This window comes from Nycticebus coucang, chromosome 17, assembly GCF_027406575.1.
Source record: "Nycticebus coucang isolate mNycCou1 chromosome 17, mNycCou1.pri, whole genome shotgun sequence".
Taxonomy (NCBI): domain Eukaryota; kingdom Metazoa; phylum Chordata; class Mammalia; order Primates; family Lorisidae; genus Nycticebus; species Nycticebus coucang.
Genome location: NC_069796.1, coordinates 37300908 through 37317070, shown reverse-complemented (window position 1 = coordinate 37317070; position 16163 = coordinate 37300908). Strand labels below are relative to the sequence as shown.

Sequence of the window (16163 nt, the reverse complement as noted above, 5' to 3'; positions counted from 1 at the left end):
TGCTGTGAGCTGTGTGATGCCATGGCACTCTACCCGAGGGCGGTACAGTGAGACTCTGTCTCTACAAAAAAAAGAAACTAAGGGGCGGCGCCTGTGGCTCAGTCGATAGGGCGCCGGCCCCATATACCGAGGGTGTCGGGTTCAAACCCGACCCGGCCTGGCCCGGCCAAACTGCAACCAAAAAATAGCTGGGCGTTGTGGCGGGCGCCTGTAGTCCCAGCTACTCGGGAGGCTTGAGGCAAGAGAATCGCTTAAGCCCAGGAGTTGGAGGTTGCTGTGAGCTGTGTGAGGCCACGGCACTCTACCGAGGGCCTTAAAGTGAGACTCTGTCTCTAAAAAAAAAAAAAAAGAAACTAAGGCACAGGGAAATTATATCATTTGACTATGGCCACAAATAGAAAGTACCAGAGCTGGGTGTTGAACCCAGGCAGTCTGAGTCTAAAGGCCAAACTTCTAACCACTCCATTAATACAGCTATGGCAGCTCTGTGGGCATACAATTCAGATTTTCTGTTGGAAGAGCTATAGTGGGGAGCAGACTTGACTGACCTTGGAATCCATCACAGCATTCACACTAAGGCAACTCTCCCCCTGAGCCACCCCCAGCAAAGGACTAAGCATGGCAGGAACCCTAGAGCTGGATCATTCCTGCCCACCATGGGACTCCTCTGACAAGCAGCTCTGTTGTGTGTGGTAAAATATACATAACATAGGATCAACCATTTTAGGTGGGTACAGTAGCTCGTGCCTGTTATCCTGGCACTCTGGGAGGCCAAGAGGGAAGGATCCCTTGGAGCTCAGAAGTTCAAGACCAGCCTAAGCAAGAACCAGACCCCATCTCTAATGAAAATAGAAAAATTAGCCAGGTATGGTGTCAGGTGCCTGTAGTCCCAGGTACTCAGCGGACTAAGGCAGGAAGATCTCTTGAACCTAGGAGTTTGAGGTTGCTGTGAACTGGGCTGAGGCCATGGCACTCTAGTCTGGGGGGGCGACAGAGTGAGTCTCCATCTCAAAAAAGAAAGAAAGAAAGAAAACAAAATCAACCATTTTAACCATTTTGAAGTATATAATTCAGGAGCATTAAGCATATGCAAATTGTTGTATGACCATCACCACCATCCATCATCCATCTCCCAAACTTTTTCATTTTCCCAAACTGCAACTCCATAATAATTAAACAGTATATCACCATCGTTTCCTCCCCTAACCCCTGAAAACCATCATTATACTTTCTCTTTAAAAACTCAGTTAGCGCCGTGCCTGTGGCTCTAAGGAGTAGGGCGCCAGCCCCATATACTGGAGGTGGTGGGTTCAAACCTGGCCAAAAACTGCAAAAAAAGAAAAATAATTCAGTTAGTCTAGGAACCTCATAGAAGTACAACCACACGGTATTTGTTCTTTTGTGATTGGCTTATTTCACTTAGCACAATGCCTTCAGTGTTCATCCATGTTATAGCATAGGGGTCCTCAAACTGCGGCCCACGGGCCACATGAGGCAGTGTGATTGTATGTGTTTCCGTTTTGTTTTTTTACTTCAAAATAAGATACGTGTAGTGTGCATAGGAATTTGTTCATAGTTGTTTTTTTTAAACTATAGTCGGGCCCTCCAAGAGTCTGAGGGACAGTGAATTGGCCCCCTGTTTAAAAAGTTTGAGGACGCCTATTATAGCATGACTCAGAATTTCCTTCCTTTTTAAAGTGGAATGTCAGAAGACTGTCCCACCCTCTCCTGCTCCTCCCCCTTATGCTTCAGAGATGTCCCTCTTAATGTCTTGCACACCCAGTCTCATCTTGGTGTTTGGTTCTCAGAGGACTATACTGACTCAACAATCTCTTAATAAACATTATTTACCATTATTATTACTATTATTTCTTGGAAAGGAGAAGAGGTTTTTTTTTTTGCAGTTTTGGACGGGGCTGGGTTTGAACCCGCCACCTCCGGCATATGGGGCCAGCATCCTACTCCTTTGAGCCACAGGCCCCGCCCAGATGCCTGATTATTTATAAAGACGGGGTCTCTCTCTTCCTCAGGCTGGTTTCAAGCTCCTGAGCTTAGGCAACCTACCCACCTTGGCCTCGTAGAGGGCTAGGATTACAGGCATGAGCCACCATGCTCAGCCTATTTTTTTTTAGTTGTTTTTTTTTTTTTGGCCAGGGCTGGGTTTGAACTCGCCACCTCCGGCATATGGGACCGGCGCCCTACTCCTTGAGCCACAGGTGCCGCCCTTTTTAGTTTTGATGGCATCAGTCAATGTCTCATTTTCTGCATCCTGTAGGGATTTTTGTTGGCCAAATTCTATTTTAGCATATGAATATAAATAAAATTATTCAATGAGATAATATCAAAGGTCTCTAAGTGTGCTGACAGGCACCACCATCTCATTAAATGTGAATATTTTTACAGTGTTACTTGGTTTAAAAAAAAAGAGGTAGACAACCACGGTATAGTATTTTTAGGTACGTAGGTGAGGCAGGCACCCACACATGCCACCACATCCCTCTGAACAGTAAAGATAGATGGCTTCTGTGTTGCCAGGCTTGCAGGGGGCTCCAGTCCCCCAGGCTATGATGACCTAGCAGTGCATGCTCAGTGTCAGTGTTCTTGAGAATCAGCAGGTCCCCCACTCTCTTCTCTAAATCCAAATGCTTGGCAAAGCAGCTGCCAGCAAGTGGCATAGGAAGTCAAGGCTCAACTCTGTGGTCACTGAGGTGTGGGCACCAAGATGGACAGGAACAAGCCTAGTCTTGGTAGTTGGACCCCTTAAGCCAGGCAACCACAGAGAACAGTACTGCCCAAGGTCTAAATGTCCCTACCTCCCTCAACGGCAAGCCTGGGCAGAGGTCGTCACTGGGTGTGTGAACACCCACTGGTCTTCTCAGCCAATTTGACAGTCAGGATAAAAATAACACCAGCCGCATCATTTTCCAAAATTAAGGGCGATGCTATAGCAAATGTATGCAGATGTATACAGACACAGATGGGAGCAAGTGTATTTAATTGTAAATGAGTCAGAACAGAGCAAATGAGATTTCCCTTATATTTGGGTTCCAAAAATTACAGAGAAAATGTGCCTAAAGCAGAAACAAACCAAAAAAAAAAAAAAAGCAACAAAACACACACACACACACAACAACAAAAAACAGGTGTAGGTTATTGAGGCAGGAGCCACATGGGAGAGAACCTTTGGCATCCAGAAGGTTGGGATCGCTTTAGTTTCCTCTGGGGGTAATGAAAGTGTCCTGGCTCCAAAGAACTTGATGCCAGAGGCTCTCACGTGACCAAAGTGCTAAAAGGACAAACACAGGCACAGAGGAACAGGACTCAAGGTGCCTCAGCCTCATGTAGCCCATCAGTGTCAGAGAAAGCAGGGAAAGGGGGGGCCCGTAATGGAACTGTCTCCATGGAGGGAGCCAAAGGCCAGCTTTCATGTCCTCAGGGAAATAAGCTGAGGCAGAAGGAAAGGGAAGGGGAGAAAAAGCATCTCTGCCTAGCTTCATATGGCCAGAGAGGGGAGGAGAGAAAGAAGTATGAAGGACAACAGAATATTGCTTGTTTGTAGAATACCATTTCTCCTTAATAGCTTTGAGGAAGATACCCCGTAGGGTGCCAGGCTCTTGGTAGACATTCAGTAAATACTGGAGGAAAGAAAGGAAAGAGAAAGCATGGAAAGAAAGAAAATGTCATCCTACAAGTTCCTCCCATCGTATGGACTGAAGACTGCAGAAACAGTAAGGCAGATCCCCCAAGTGAAAAGAACACTCTCACTGGGGGCTCTGGGAATGTCAGGAATGGATGTGAAAGGTAGCCTTCCCCATCCCCAGGCCTCCCACCCTTGTAAGCTCAACCCCTCCTTTGGCAGTTGTCTGGAAGGCTTACCTGCCTCCAGTGACTAAGCAATTGTAATTCGCCCCTCAGAGAATCCAGAAAAACATTGGTTTTAGTACAGCAGGAGACTGGGCTTACCCCAGGGGCAGCAATTTGACACCAAAGTCGGGAAACTATGTGCAGCTGAGCAGCCAGGTCTGGCATTTCGTGGGCATTTCATAAATGCCTGCTAGTAGATGAACATATGAACGAATGCATGCATACATGAATGAATGCAACAAAGACCCATTCCCTTCACCCCCAAAAGGGTCTCACAGTATGGTTTGGACCATTTACTTCTCCCTCCCCAGGATTGTTTCTTATGTGTCCTAACGACTCTGCCTCCCAACTGGAGGAGCAGCAAACCCAGCCTTTTTACTCTGGCTCCAGCTCCCCTTGCTAGAGGATTCCAGAAAGGCAAAAGCACAAAGGCTCTTGGGGGTGGGGGGTGGAGGGTGGGGTGGGGAAAAGGAAAAGGCCAGGGAGAGCTTTCATCCTCAGCCAACCCTGCATTCTTTGGCTGATCACATTTGCTATCCTAACCTTTTCTCCCCAGAAAGCCTGGAGGGCTAGGTTGGCCTTGCTGACATTTGACCTAAGGCTAACCCTCAACACTCCCTCACTCTCTGTATTTCTGCCTTGAAGACATCAGATACTGTGTGTCTGATGTACTACAGGTCTGCTGGGGGTGGGGGTGGTGAGATGGGGTGGTCCAAGTGCTCTGGGTGCCATGCACCCAGGATAGCTCATGTCTCATCCCTGCTGGTCTTCCAAGCCACTCCTCAGGCACCCACCCTGCTAGTTGCCAATGGATACAGAAGCAAAAGAGGAAAAAGAAGAAACAGTGCTCATAGCATCACTCAGCAGAGCAGTGTGCAATCCAGCAGCACACTGCAGCTCCAGTCTGCCACATTCCATCCTGCCAGAAGGGTTACTTAAAATGAAGTCAAAGAGAGCTGAAGAACCGCCTCTACCCATAGCCTTGGATCTGCTGTTCACAGGCTTGTTTTCTTTTCTTTTCTTTTTTCTTTTTGAGACAGAGTCTCACTCTGTTGTGGGGCTAGAGTGCCATGGTGTCAGCCTAGATTACAGCAACCTCAGACTCCTGGGTTCGAGAGCTCCTCCTGCCTCAGCTTCTCAAGTAGCTGAGACTATAGGCATGAGCCACCACGTTCAGCTAATTTTTCTATTTTCTTTCTCTCTCTTTCTTTCTCTCTCTCTCTCTCTCCTTCCTTCCTCCCTTCTTCATTTCAAGAGTTTGAGGCTGAAGCAAGTAATAATTGTGCCACTGTACTCTAGTCTAGGCAATACAGTAAGACTCCATCTTTATAAAAAGAATAGATCTTTAGTGAAGCCTTCAGATGAATGCAACTTCAGGTAATCCAACCCTCCACTTCATTAGCGACCCAGTGCCAAAACCACCTTATTAAGCTGCTCCCCAACTTCTGACCCCCCCAGAAACTGTGTGAGATAATAAATGTTTATTTGTTTGTTTATTTATTTATTTACTTTTTTTTTCTGAGACCAAGTCTCACTATGTCACCCTCGGTAAAGTGCCGTGGCGTCACAGCTCACAGCAACCTCAAACTCTTGGACTTAAGCGATTCTCTTGCCTTAGCCTCCAGAGTAGCTGGGACTACAGGCACCTGCCAAAATACCCAGCTAATTAAACGTTTATTTTTAAATTTACTTTTATTATTTTTCCTATTTTTGTGGAGAGGGAGTCTCATTTTGTCACCTGAGCTAGAGTGCCATAGCTTCAACCCAGCTCAAAGCAATCTCAAACTCATAGGTTCAGGTGATTCACCTCCTTCAGCTTCCTGAGTAGCTAGGACTATAGGTAACTGCCATAATGCTTGGCTAATGTTTCTATTTTTAGTAGAGATGAGGTCTTGATCTGCTCAGGTTGGTCTTTTTTTTTTTTAGACAAAGTCTCATTCTGTCACCTGGGTAGAGTGCCCTGGCATCATAGCTCACAGCAACCTTAAACTCTTAGGCTCAAGTCCTCTTCTTGCCTCATCCTCCTGAGTAGCTGGGACTAAAGGGGCGTGCCAGAATGCCTCGCTATTTTTTTAGAGAAAGGGTCTTGCTCTTGCTCAGGCTGGTCTCAAACTCCTGAGCTCAAGCAATCCATTTGCCCTGGGCTCCCAGGGTGCTAGGATTACAGGTGTGAGCCACCTCGCTGGGTCCTCAGGCTGGTCTTAAACTCCTAAGCTCAAGGGATCCTTCTGCGTTGGCCTCCCATAATATTAGGATTACAGATGTGAGCCATTGAACCAGGTCTTATATGGTTATTTTTTTAAGCTGCTACATTTGGGCATAATTTGTCACACAGCAATAGATAACTAATATATGACTTTTCACCCTTTACTCTTCCCTTTGATATTTAGGGCCTTTCTGTTTGTCTCATACCATTCCTTCTGTGCACCTGCTCACCAGCATCTCTTGGTAGGTCCAACAGAAAGTGTTACAGCACAGTTCTGAAGCTGCTTTCAGAGCTCTAGTTGGCTAAAAGACTACATACTTTTCTTTCTCTTGGCAGTTTTTTCCTTTAATTTATGTTTCCTTTTACAATCAAAGGGAAAAAGAAGCCATAATTTCTTGATTCATTTATACTGCCCTCTTCCCTGTGGCTTTGTGAGAGTGATTTGACATGAGATAGTTCTTTCTCTTAGTCCCTGAAAGCTTCTATTCTCTTTGTGAACAAAAGAAGTGAGCTTGCCAAGAATAAATGGGACTTGGACCTCAAAAGGTTACAGTTGGATTTTAAATCTAGAATCTGTGTTCTCTGAGTGGACTCCAAACTTGGCAGCTTCCTTGCTGTACTCTGATTCGGTCTCTCTGCCACATTGGACTGCTTTTTCCATCAGAGCTATACACACATTTCCCAGAGCAGTTTCCTCATAGGGCATGATGGAAATGCACACTTGAATACAGAACTATCTTAATTTCGTAGCGCAGGGTTGGGCATGCTTAGAACTGAATCACAGGACTGGATTTGGCAGAGGGTTCAAGTTCCAGGGGTCCTCAAACTACTGCCCGCGGGCCACATGAAGCGGTGTGATTGTATTTGTTCCCATTTTGTTTTTTTTTTACTTCAAAATAAGATATGTGCAGTGTGCATAGGAATTTGTTCATAGTTTTTTTTAAACTATAGTCCGGCCTTCTAACAGTCTGAGGGATAGTGAACTGGCCCCCTGTTTAAAAAATTTGAGGACGCCTGTTCTAGACCTTAGTTTTCCCTTTTTGCTTTCATTTTCTGTCCTGAGATGCAGCTCTGAAAATTCCCAAGGGGCAATAAACTACCTATGTGCCCCAAGTCACCATCCTAAGATTTAGCATTAAGGAGACTATTTCTCCAGGCTTTGTGGTAATCCAGAGTAGTAGAAAGACAGAAAAGAGAGAAGCAGTTTTTATTATTTTTGGCAACTTTGGTTGTGTTCCTCTCCTTTGAAATGAGTACAAATTTCTCTGAAGGGCCTGAAGGAGTTGGGAGGACACAGAATATTATTTACTGAGCCCTTACTATGTACAAGATTTTTTTTGTTTGTTTTGAGACAGAGTCTCACTTTGTCACCCTCAGTAGAGTGCCAAGGTGTCATAGCTCACAGCAACTCTTGGGCTCAAGTGATTCTCTTCCCTCAGCCTCCCAAGTAGCCTGGAGAGGGACTACAGGTGCCCACCACAGTGCCCAGTTATTTTTAGAGACAGCGTCTTGTTCTATCTCAGGCTGGTCTTAAACTCCTAAACTCAGGCAATCCACCTGCCTTGGCCTCCCAGAGTGTATAAGATTTTTATTTTTCAGGCGGTGCCTGTGACTCAGTGGGTAGGGTGCTGGCCCCGTATACGGAGGGTGGCAGGTTTAAACCCGGCCCCAGCCAAATTGTAATGAAAAGAATAGCCAGGCGTTGTGGCGGGCGCCTGTAGTCCCAGCTACTTGGGAGGCTGAGGCAAGAGAATCGCCTAATCCCAGGAGTTGGAGGTTGCTGTGAGCTGTGTAATGCAATGGCACTCTACCGAGGGCCATAAAGTTAGACTGTGTCTTTACAAAAAAAAAAGATTTTTAGGGCGGCGCCTGTGGCTCAGTCGGTGGGGCGCCGGCCCCATATACCGAGGGTGGCGGGTTCAAGCCCAGCCCCAGCCAAACTGCAACCAAAAAAAAAAAAAAATAGCTGGGTGTTATGGTGGGCGCCTGTAATCCCAGCTACTCAGGAGGCTGAGGCAAGAGAATTGCTTAAGCCCAGGAGTTGGAGGTTGCTGTGAGCTGTGTGAGGCCACAGCACTCTACCGAGGGCCATAAAGTGAGATTCTGTCTCTACAAAAAAAAAAAAAAAAGATTTTTATTTTTCGTATTCCTCAAAAGAACGAAGTGAAGATGGAATTTTGGGCAGTTTTAAAACATGGCTTAAAATTTTTGACCCTCACCAAGTAATGTGATCTATCTTATATCCTGTACCCTTGAATCTGGGTAGACTAGTGACTTCTAGAGTATGGTAGAAATGATGTTATGTGACTCCCAAAACCAGGTCATAAAAGGCTATGAAACACTTGCCTTATTGGCTAGCATACTTGCTCTTAGAGCCTAAAGTCACCATGGAAGAAATCCTGGTAGCCATCATATTGGGAGGAAGTCCAAGCCATATGGAGAGCCCATGCAGAGATGCTCTGATTAACAGTCCCAATTGAGCCCAGTTTCAAGTCATCTTAGCTTAGGCACCAGACATGTAAGTAGAAAAGCCTTCAGATAATTAGATAATTTCAGTCATTAAAGTCACCCATTTATTCAAGGCATCAGAAACAACTTATGGGCTTGGTGACTGTAGCTAAGTGGTTAGAGCAACAGCCACATGCACCAGGGCTGGTGGGTTCAAACCCACCACAACAATATCCAAAAGTAACCAGCTGTAGTCCCATCTACATGGGAGGCTGAGGCAAGAGAATCGCTTAACCCCAAGAATTTGAGGTTGCTGTGAGCTGTGATGCTACAGCACTCTATGGAGGGCAACATAGTGAGACTGTCTCAAAAAAGAAAAAAAGAAATAAAGAAACAATCTATCCCCATTGTGCCTTGTCCAAATGACTGACCCATAGAATTTGTGGCATGACGAATTTTTTTTTTTAATGCTACTAAGTCTGAAATTCTTACACAACAGTAGATAACCATAACAGTATTATTTCTGTGCAGATTATGTAAACTAAGATTTGGAGAAATTAAATTTTCAGGCCAGTAAATGACGGAAAAGCAACTTGAACTTAGGCCTGTTTTAATATTAAAACCCATCATTTTTCCACTAGAGAACTAATCAGGAATGGGGTGACTAGCTGGGTTGGGGCGTGGGATCATAATATTGTAATTTTTTTCAGTTAAATCATACCCCAAATCTGTACTTACCTTTCCATCACATCACCCTCCTGGGGACATTTGGCAAAGATCAAGCCAGCTTCCCTGACTGGATGTTGTCTGATGCTGAGTGAAGAAAGCTGGAGCAGGACCCCTGGGTCTGGAGGCCTCATTTCCAGCAGTGCAGACCTGTACACTGGTGCCATGTTGACCCATTTTCAGGAGATACTGTTCTCCAGGAGAGGATCTGCACCAAAATCTGAGAACCAGTCAGTAGCCCTTTGAAGATTAGCCTAAAAAAATATGGGTCCATTCATGGGGCGGATGTGAGGCAGGATTGGTCCTTTGTTTCCTACAGAGAGAGGATATGGGGTCTGCTTTCTCCTCTTCCCTATTTACAGTAGTGCTGAGAGTTTCATTTCATTAGTCTTTATAAAGTCTCTGGAGGGTCTCAGGTGCCAAATGCTATAATAAGTGTGAAATTTAACTACTTTTTCATCAAGGCAAAAAATCCAGCCTGCAGAGATTCAAAGTCTGAGAATCTGCTTGTAAAAGACAGGAACACTATTGTCAACTTTCAATTGCAACTGAAGCATGATCAGGCACTGAATTATCACAGCAAGTTCTCTCAGGAGCTCTTGCTGTCCAGCAAGGGATCAGCAATAAGAATTTGTTCCAGGAAGGGGTCGTGATGGAAGCCTCAGCACTGCTACCTCTCAGGGCTGGGGGCTTCCAATGGACCATCTTTTTCTTCCGGAATATGCCATCCTAGGCGGAGCCTGTGGCTCAGTGAGTAGGGCGCTGGCCCATATACCGAAGGTGGCAGGTTTGAACCCAGCCCCAGCCAAATTGCAACAAAAAAATAGCCAGGCATTGTGGCAGGCACCTGTAGTCCTAGCCAATTGGGAGGCTGAGGCAAGAGAATTGCCTAAACCCAAGAGCTGGAGGTTGCTGTGAGCTGTGATGCCATACCACTCTACCCAGGGCGACAAAAAAAAAAAAAAAGAAGAAGAAGAAGAATATGCCACCCTCACATCTATAGCCATGCCACCTTGAATGCCCCTGATCTTGTCAGAATACACATATCCATTCTCCCTACAGAGGCTCACCATCCTACTCCACAGCTCTTCATTAACACACTTCTCACATCCTCTAGGCCCCATCTCCTGCCTCCCTTTTATTGCAATTATTTCTGGTGAGCACTGCTGCCTGAGTTTTCCAAAGGTACAGCCCTGGCCATTAACCTTTAAAGAGCAAAATGCCAATAGTGCTGCATCATAGGGAGCACATCTTCTATTTACAGCTGCTTTTTCAGATCACAAGGTAGTAGGCAAAGAGAGAATTTTGCTTTCATAACAAGCAGGTGCTTAGAATTAATGCAGGGGGAGAAAAAGTCATGACATGATCTGAGCAAGCAGTGCAGAATCCGGGTCAAACCAGAGGGGCATTGGGAGCATACTGCAACAAGGTCCTGGAGCCAAAGCTAGGAGGAGCAACTTTGGTCAAGTCCACCAAGGAAAGAAATTAGCATTTCTTGTCTGAACTCTTACTATGTGTCAAGTGCAACAGAAGATATTTTATATACATTATTTCATGGCATTGCAACCTGTAAAGTTCCATTTTATGGATGAGTAAACTGAGGCTCAAAAGAAATAATTCATTAATGAGATAATTATCCCAAATCATACAGCTAATATGGGAGGAACCTGGGATTCAAACCTGGGAGCTTTTTTATTTCTTATGTTTTATTTTATTTATTTATTTATTTTTGAGACAGAGTCTCACTTTGTCGCCCTGGTAGAGTGCCGTGGCGTCACACCTCACAGCAACCTCCAGCTCTTGGGCTTAGGCAATTCTCTTGCCTTAGCCTCCCGAGTAGCTGGGACTACAGGCGCCTGCCACAACGCCCAGCTATTTTTTTGGCCAGGGCCAGGTTAGAACCCACCCTAGGTATATGGGGCCAGTGCCCTACTCACTGAACCACAGGTGCCGCCCTTTTTATTTTATTTATTTATTTATTTTTGAGACAGAGTCTCATTTTGTCACCCTGGGTAGAGTGCTGTGGCGTCACAGCTCACAGCAACCTCAAACTCTTGTGCTCGAGCAATCCTCTTGCCTCAGTCTCCCAAGTAGCTGGGACTACAGGTGCCTGCCACAATGCCTGGCTAATTTTTTTAAGAGATGAGCTCTTGCTCTTACTCAGGCTGGTCTCAAACTCCTGAGCTTAAGCAATCCACCGGCCTCAGCCTCTCAGAGTGCTAGGATTACAGGTGTGAGTCACGGTGCCTGGTCCCCAGGAACTTTTTATTTCAGCTCCACATTCCTTATTTTACCTACTGCTGGAGACAGAAATTTATTATTCTTCTCTTAGCTCAGCTATCCCCCAGTGTGTGACCTCCACCTTCCTTAAAAAGGAAAAAGAAACAAAAGGTTAAAGATTATTCCTATATGTTTCTAGAATGACCTGAATGAAAGGATTTTTTTTTTTTCAAACCCCTTGAGAAGATTCCAAAAGCAACTCTGAACGTTAACTATTGGGCTCAGAATCAGGAATCTGTGCCATAGAAACACCCACCATCCCTAACTCTGCTGCCTAATCCTCACCCACCCCTCACAGTCAAGCCCAAACATCATCCCTTCCACGAAGCTTCTCAAGTGCCTATGCTTCTTTCTTTCCTTTGAATTCAGTTAAAGGTGACTTCAAATACCCAGCTCTTGAGGCTGACAGAGAACACTGATGTGCAGACATTTTGCGCATCCCATGAAGCTGGGCATCTCAGGCAGTATATCAGAGGCTCTTCTGCTCATCTGCCACACAGGCCACCACCAGCGCACTTGTTATCCTAGCCCACAGGTTCATTCGGCCCAAAGAGCTTTGCTGCTTTGAGGCCAAATTGGTGCAGAGGGTTCCTAGAGTCCAGCCTCCCTGTGCCCTCCCTGGGGAGGTACTGCCAAAGAGTTGGGTGCGGGTCTACACAGCTCAAAAGATGCTGACTTCAGATTCCCTCCCAATCTGGCTGCCCTTCATAGTTCCCTCCTCTTTCTTCACATTAAGTGAGCTTGAGACTGGAGGGGGAAACAAAACAATTTAAAATGGAAACTTTGGCACTAGGGGAGGTGGCTCACACCTAGTACTCTGGGAGGCCACCGTGGGAGGGACTGTTGAGCTCAGGAGCTCAATACCAGCCTAAGCAAGAGCCAGGCCCCATCTCTACTAAAAGTGGAAAAATAGCTGGGCATTGTGGTGGGCGCCAGTAGTCCCAGCTACCTGGAAGGCTGAGGCGGGGGATCACTTGAACCCAGCAGGAGTTTGAGGTTGCTGTGAGCTAGATTAATGCCATGGCCTTCTAGCCTGGGCAACTGAGTGAGACCCTGTCTCTAAAATAAAATAAAATAAACTTTTGGCTCATTCTCCATTATTTCCCATTGCAGGAAAGGAAACCACTATTTATTTAGTTGCAAGCCAAAAACCTGTAATCTTCAGTCCAGCAGCCTGTTGCTTCTATCTTCCAAATACTTTCAGAATAATCATGTCTCACCATCGCCAGTGCTACCACCTCACTTTAGGCCCCTATCATCTCTTATTTGGATACTTGCACTGCTAACTAGTCTTCCTGCTTCAGTTCTTGCTCTCTTTTAGCCTATTTTCTGCACAACATTTAGAACTGCACTGGCTATTTAAATTAATTAAAATTTCATTTCCTCATCTGATTGTTCCATTTTAAAAATTCAACAGTCACATCACCCCTGTGGCTACCGATATTGGTCAGAGTAGACCCAGAACATTTTCATCATTGCCAAAAGTTCTGTTGGACAGAACTAATCTAGAGTAAGCATTTTTTTTTTTTTTTTTTTTTTTTAAGACAGAGTCTCACTTTGTTGCCCTTGGTAGAGTGCTGTGGCATCACAGCTCTCAGCAACCTCCAACTTTGGGCTCAAGTGATCCTCTTGCCTCAGCCTCCTGAGTAGTTTGGGACTACAGGTGCCCACCCACAATGACCTGCTAGTTTTTATATTTTTAATACAGACAGGGTCTCGCTCTTGCTCAGGCTGCTCTTGAATTCCTGAGCTCAAGCAATCCACCCCACCTCAGGCTCCCAGAGAGCTAGGATTACAGGTGCAAACCACTGCACCCAGCTAGAGTGAGCCTTTTAATATTTCAGTCAGGGGCGGCTCCTGTGGCTCAGTCGGTAAGGCGCCAGCCCCATATACCAAGGGTGGCGGGTTCAAACCCGGCCCCGGCTGAACTGCAACCAAAAAATAACGGGGCGTTGTGGTGGGCACCTGTAGTCCCAGCTACTCGGGAGGCTGAGGCAAGAGAATCGCTTAAGCCCAGGAGTTGGAGGTTGCTGTGAGCTGTGTGATGCTATGGCACTCTACCGAGGGCCATAAAGTGAGACTCTGTCTCTACCAAAAAAAAAAAAATTTTTCAGTCAGATTATGTCTATTACCTACTCAAAACGCCCCCAATGACTTTCCGTTACATTTAGAAAATAAATCCAAACACTTGACCATGATTTACAGACATTATATGGCCAGGCCCCTTGCTATGCCTCCCATCTCATTTCCTATAGCACTGTCTCTCACTCAGTTTCAGTTACTAGCCTCTGACATCTCTTGAATACTCCAAGCATTCTTCTTCTTCAGGGCCTGCGCACTTGCTGCTCCCTTTTCCTTGAACACGCTTTCCTTAAATAAGCATAGGGCCTACTCACTTCATTTAGATCTTCTCTGCTCAAGGGTCCCCTCCCCCATATCTGAAAGGAGTCGTGTCCTCTTCCTGTATATCCAGTCACTTTCTCATTCTCTAGCCACCACAGTCTGTTCTTTCTTTCTTTCTTTCTTTCTTTCTTTCTTTCTTTCTTTCTTTCTTTCTTTCTTTCTTTCTTTCTTTCTTTCTTTCTTTCTTTCTTTCTTTCTTTCTTTCTTTCTCTCTTTCTCTCTTTCTCTCTTTCTCTCTTTCTCTCTCTCTCTCTCTCTCTCTCTCTTTCTTTTCTTTCTTTTGACAGAGTCTCACTTTGTCACCTTGGGTGGAGTGCTGTGCATGGAATCATAGCTCATAGCAACCTCAAACTCCTAGGTTTTAGCAATTCTCCTGCCTCAGCCTACTGAGTAGCTGGTACTACAGCTGCCTGCCATGATGCCTGCTAGTCTTTTTCTATTTTTAGGAGTGACCATGTCTTGGTCTTGCTTAGGCTGGTCTCAAATTCCTGAGCTCAAGCTCGGACTCCCAAAGCACTAGGATTACAGGTGTGAGCCATCACACCCAGCCTGCCCTATATTTCTTTCTCTCTTTTTTAGAGACTGGGTCTCACGCTGTCATCCAGACTGGAGTGCAGTGGCCCAGTCATAGATCATTGGAATCCCCAACTCCTGGGCTGAAGCAATCCTCCTGCCTCAGCCTTCTGCCTCAGCATAATCCTCAGTAGTTAGGACCATGGGTGCCAGCCCCCAAGCCTGGCTGATTTTTCAATTTTTTGTAGAAATGGAGTCTTGCTACATTGGGCAGGCTTATCTTGAACTTCTGGCTGTAAGCAATACTCCTGCCTCAGCCTCCCAAAGTGCTGGTATTATAGGCACGAGCCACTGTGGCTGGCCTCTATATTTCTTTTTTTTTTTTGGCCAGGGGTGGGTTTGAACCCACAACCTCCAGCATATGGGGCTGGCGCACTACCCTTTGAGCCCCAGGCACCGCCCCAGGCCTCTATATTTCTTTATAACACTTCCTACTGTCTGACACTGTATTATACATTTATTTGTTTCTTTTCTGTCTCTCCCACTGGAACCTATGCTCCTTAAAGGCAGGGTCTTTGTGGTTTTGTTCATTTCTCTATCTACTTGCATCTAGTACACTGCCTGGCAATTAAGAGGGCCTCAGTGAATGTTTATTGATTGACCGAATGAATGAATATTTTCTGTTCTGCAAATGCCCCAGAGACGAAGAAATTACATAAGACCTTCTTAGAATAGAAAAAAGGAAGAAAAATGTAGAGAGAACAAATAAACTGATATCTTAAGAAATTGTCCTGTTGGCTCGGCACCTGTGGCTCAAGGGGCTAAGGCGCCAGCCACATAAACCTGAGCCGGCGGGTTCGAATCCACCCCAGGCTGGCCAAATAACAATGATGGCTGCCTCTTTCGTCTTGGTCGCCGACACGCCATCCAGATTGAGGAAGACCCGGAAGCTTTGGGGCCACATGAGCCACGGCCATGGCCCTATCTGCAAGCACAGGAAGCAGCCAGGAGGCCGAGGTAATGCTGGTGGCATGCATCATCACAGGATTAACTTCGACAAATATCACCCAAGTTACTTTGGGAAAATGAGGCATTACCACTTAAAGAGGAACCAGAGCTACTGCCCAACTTTCAACCTTGATAAATTGTAGACATTGGTCAGTGAGCAGACACGGGTAAATGCTGCCAAAAACAAGACAGGAGTTGCTCCCATCATTGATGTAGTACGATCGGGCTACTACAAAGTTCTGGGGAAGGGAAAACTCCCAAAGCAGCCAGTCATTGTGAAGGCCAAATTCTTCAGCAGAAGAGCTGAAGAGAAGATTAAGGGTGTTGGAGGGGCTTATGTCCTGGTGGCTTGAAGCCAAATGGAGGGGAGGTTCATTAAATGCTATTTCCTTGTAAAAAAAAAAAAAAAACAATGATGGCTGCAACCAAAAAAAAAAAAAAAAAAAATAGCTGGGCGTTGTGGTGGGCACCTGTAGTCCCAGCTACTTAAGAGGCCAAGGAAGGAGAATTGCTTGAGCCCAGGAGCTGGAGGTTGCTGTGAGCTGTGACGCCACAGCACTCTACCTAGGGCAACAGCTTAAGGCTCTGTCTGAAAAAGAGAAAAAAAAGAAATTGTCCTGTTATACAGCTATATTTTAGAATTTGGTTTATACACTGTGTCTTATGCTTCTATAAGGCTTGTTTTGGAAACGTAAATTTGTTCCAACGTGATTGA

At 45.6% G+C, this 16163-nt stretch overlaps 1 pseudogene; it reads left to right on the top strand.

Moving 5' to 3' along the window:
• The first annotated feature begins 15330 nt into the window (after positions 1–15330).
• On the top strand, positions 15331–15851 carry LOC128568517 (60S ribosomal protein L27a-like; annotated as a pseudogene).
• The last annotated feature ends 312 nt before the right edge of the window (positions 15852–16163 follow it).